This window comes from Sceloporus occidentalis, unplaced genomic scaffold, assembly GCF_023333645.1.
Source record: "Sceloporus occidentalis isolate IW3139 unplaced genomic scaffold, rSceOcc1.0.p SCAF_29, whole genome shotgun sequence".
NCBI classification, from domain to species: Eukaryota; Metazoa; Chordata; class Lepidosauria; order Squamata; family Phrynosomatidae; genus Sceloporus; species Sceloporus occidentalis.
The window spans coordinates 245,642-250,649 of record NW_028317009.1 but is presented as its reverse complement, the minus strand read 5'-3'; positions in this window follow the sequence as shown (position 1 = coordinate 250,649).

Sequence of the window (5,008 nt, the reverse complement as noted above, 5' to 3'; positions counted from 1 at the left end):
TGGTTCCAGTAATGCACGATAATCTGTGGAAACATGAAACCAAGTACAATTAAAAACAAAACAAGATGAGAACAATAAATGAGTTGATCACAACATTCAGAGTGTCGACAAGACAAAAGTTTGGTCTTCAATGGTCAGAATCCTGCCAGCAGTTGTGATGCATCTGTGGATAGTGACAACAATCACAATCCATGATCAACGCGCTACGGATTATACCAAAAACGCAAGTGTTTCTCTAGCCCACAAAACCAGATATTGTAAATAAGACCTTTTTGTTGCCTACAATTCAGTTCTCAAGACTTCTTGGACAGCTTATGTGATCAGTAATACTCAACACAGACTGATATCATTAAACGTGTAAATCTGTTATTAGATCACATATATTGTCCCATGTGACATCCTAAAGATCTATTTTTTTGTATGCACCATGAGAACGGAATTGGAAAGCACCAGCACGCACCACAAGGTGGTTTTGATCATTTACAGCCTCCCGGCTTCTGGAGTGGTTGGAATCTTCAACCAACCATTCAGGAAGCTCGGAGATTGGGTTTTGGTGAAACACCAGAAACCCAACACACCTAAACACCAGAAACCCAACACATTTTCATCTGTAGAAATATTTTGTGACTTTTATTCCTCCACAAAAGCAGGCAAGGCTTCAAATGTCTACTGTTACCGTTATGACATAGTATTCATCATATATTGGAGATTTGTTAGTAGACCCATAGAAAAAGTGTATCCGGCCTTGTAGAAAGTCTACGGTTTAAAAGGTGAATAACAAATAACGCATATCGCTCAGCTTTGATCATCAACAACATTTGCTAAGATAAAAGGTTAAAAAAAAATGTTTTTTCTTTACTTTTGATTATTCCACGAAGGAAAGAAAAACATTAAGCTATTTGTTTACTGTGGCAATGTAGAGCTATGCAGTGCTGGAAGAAATTATTGCTTGGGCATGCTGTCAATCACAGCATAACGGGGTATATGTGATTTGAATGAGTGTGCTTAGCAACATAATGCCAGCACTCATTCAAACTTAAAAGCCTTCCCTCCTACTCTTTGGCTTGGTAAGAGAAACAAGAACACTGGGTGTGCATCAGGAACAAGTTAATGTCATGCACGATGTCAACAAGAAAATTCATATATATATATATATATATATATATATATATATATATATAACACATACCCCAATAACCCCTTTAAATCTTGCAGTATGGACCCATTATGCTTGACAGTGTGGGAATGACCCGCTAGAAAGCCCAACGAGTAAAGGTAATTATTAGCAACTCCTATTTCCATTTCTCCTTGCCCACTTATGGAGGACCAGATACAGAAGAGAATCCAATCCGGTTCCTCTGTAGTTGTCATGTTTTCCTCTTTTACTTTGAGTTGCCGACTATTTAAATGTGAGTCTATCGTTGACCATGACCAACGTTCATGAAATGGTAAAAAAGATAAGGGTTTCCATACTTGGTTCCCCAAAGAACACCAGTTGTATCCTCAAAACATCAGGTCAGGTGCTAAGGAGATCCAGAGACCAGTTCTTGGTTGGTTAGTAGAAGACAGCAGCCATCCTTCTCAATAATCACAGGCATGGGAACAGCAAATAATTGCAAGCCCCAGGGCGTATCTATAGTCCCCCAGTCACATGGCTTGTAACTAGTGCTGGACTAAGACCCTCTGGGGTTGGCCCCTGGCTACAGTAGCTGGATGTACCTCCACCACCAGATTATATAGTAAAGCTCCAGGGGCGCTCCACTCGAGTTTATTAATTTAGCAGGTTACCTATTAGGAACATACAACACCATTCATGTGCCCTTCTCTCTGTAGTCATTAGCTTAATGCCCCCTTGGCAGACCACACATTTCTGATCTGGCATTAGAAACTTTCTACAGCAACGTATTAAAGGAAACACTTTGAAATGAACTATATCCCCATATCTACCACTTAGAACCCAACAACACGGAAACCCCTCTTACCAAAAACAAAGCAACCCTTAAGAACCTAAAGTGTAACCCTTTGGGTGCCACACAACTGATTGGGCCCCCCTTTGGAAGTCCAGAGCGTCACACAAATGGAGGTTTGTATGGATCGCAACGTTGGGTTTATCAAAAGTAACACCTTCACATAACCGCTGATCCCTTTAAAGGTTCTGGCGCCTTTAATCATTTATGTGATTATATGTTGTTTGATATATTCCTGCGATCACCGTGTTCAGGTGGTGGTTTGGGCTTTGGTATAAAAAAAGTAATAATTTCACATACTATAGAGCTACATCAATATCGGAATAATATTTACAGAAACCACTCTTGGCTTAGACAGAAAAACGAGGCTGCAATGTACTGTATAGAAAGGGCAGATTTGTGCGCATTTCATTTTAGGATTACATGTTTTAATACAACATAAATGACTTTTTTTCACAGCTGTTCTGCAAAATGGAAAAAGTACTAGTTTTTGAAAGTAAGCCTGGGGGAAAATTGCATTTAATGTACTTTTACTTGAGGTTTCCTTCCTTCCAGCCAACGATGACAAAAAAGCGCGGCAAGGAGTTGGGGATTAAACAAGACTTTTTATGTCACATTATGACCATTTAATGGCCATTTATCCAATCGGGAATCAATTTAGAGCATAAACAACTTCAATTAAAGATACTCATTTATAAACAAATTGATTCCAGTTTCTATACACAGTTGGGATTAAGTATAAAAATATTTTGGTACAAAGACTGAAAGTAGTTTTATCAATGGAATGGCACGATCAGCAGGAACAGTCCACCGGTTGCTATGGCGATATGACCGAACATTGCATCATGTTTTAATATATAACCGATTGAGAGGTCCTGATTTCATTAAATCCGAGTAGAATAAAGGGATGAGCTCTAGACTTCTTGGCGCAGCTTAGCTGTCCTATTTGTTAACGTTTGCTTATGATCTAATGCCTCTGAGCCTGGCAAGATTTTTGTCTTCAGTTCCGCCAACGAGCCCTGTGGGGGTAAAGCACAGCTTAGCAGAATCAGCCCTAAAATACTTGGCTTTGCGTGTACTCACCATCCAGCTCAGAGGACCTTTGGTTCCTAAACACGGAACACATCCTCCCCGTGAAACAGACAACACACTGCTTGTACTTGGACTTTTCACACATCATACATACAGGGAACATGATGCAATGGAAACATGACTCCAGACTGCAATAATATGTAATTTTGTAGCTGGAATACAGCTTTGGTGTTTCTTGGGGATAATTAACGCCTTTTTACCAAACCTTTATTTTTAGGACTCCTAATTATAACGTAAACCCCCTTGAGAAGTGCCCGAATTTGACTGCAATGATTTGATTATTAAAGAGGCTGTTCCACTTATTTTAACACTTTGGTGCAGCACTAGATACAAATTTGCCCGCATTATTTAATGCCCACAGCTTTCCCAGAAGTAATTCCCGGTAAAATGTAGCTTTGTTCATAATTTTTGCTGGGAACACTTAATTATCATGTGACACAAGAGCAGGCACTGATTAAGTTGTTGCCATAGAAACTAAACATAAAATCTTAAAAGAATAGAATAACAGATCTGTTAAGGTTTATTTGCTTAAGGGAATGCAACTACTGCTTTGTCTAAGCAGAACGTCACCTGTAATTTTGGATTGACTGTGCAAAAGAGCTAAAAAAAAAAAAAAAGATGTATATGAATTCCACACAGGGCTGGACTGGGGAGGACTAAGTGGCCCTGGCACTTTTGGGCCAGCGGCAGCCGAATGATGTTCGGCTGCATGTTATGTGGCCATGCGTATCCAGCCAGCGGCCGCACGTTGCAGGACCTGATCGGATTTCATTATTAAAACTACGTATAGCTTGCGGCTTTTGTTAGCCACAGTAATTGTTTTGGTTAAAAAAGGACTATTTAGCATGACGGACACCAAGACCTGTATAAAAAGGCAGCAGAACTAGCATGCCCATGGATTTCTTGTCCTGGTTTCAGATCCCCAGCCTACTCTTACAAAGGCTACCTGAACCAATCAACAACTAGCCTTTTTATGTCACATTATGAGCGTCTGATGGCTGTTTACCAAATCAAAGCATAAACAAACTCATTCATTTAAACATTCTATTTATAAACAGCTTCATTATAGACACCCCGTTGTGATTATGTCTAAAAATATTTTGGTACAGAGTTTGAAAGTAATTTCCTCGCTATAACAAAACAATGGGACGGTGCAATCTGCAGTAACATTCTACTGGTCGCTATGGCGATAAAGCCACTTTTCAAACTCTGCACCACAATCAAGTTTTTATATATACCCATGGCTACTGTGGAGCAGCGTGAATGACCTATACACATCAGAATTTAACATGTTTGGCCCATGATATACACAGAAGGTGTTTATATATATATATATAGATATATATTTGTAATATTTTTTGAGCAGGGCCCTTCTCACCTGTTGTTCAACTTATTATAGATGTTATACTACTTGTTATGTCCCGTCTACCCATTGTACAGTACTACTGAATATGATGGTGCTATATAAACCAACAATAATAATTATATATATATATATAAAATTCTTTTTAACATCACCCCTCCCTCCCACAATATTCCCCTCTCCGCCTATACAACCCATGGGGTCTACCTCAATACATCATTCATTCATTCATTCACCTGTACCGGTTGAAGCTTTTTGATATGTGGTAGGAGGCAACGGGGAATTTACAAAGAACAAAAAAAATAAAATTTCACAATAGCTTTTAAACTAGAGCCCAGTACGATGTATAATGAAATAATACTTATTAATGGTACTATTTGTATATTAGGAATTGAAATGGTAATGTTAACATGGTTCAATAAAGCAATAGACCAGGTAAGCGTCAGTGATATGTGACAGCCGTCACAGCGTAGTGGATACGTGTGGGGTATTTTATTCCAGGAGCAGGTATAGCCCACTCTCTGGTACCCGGACAGGTCATGTATTGGTTACCATGACAACCTTGCAATTTCTTCTGAATAGAGAC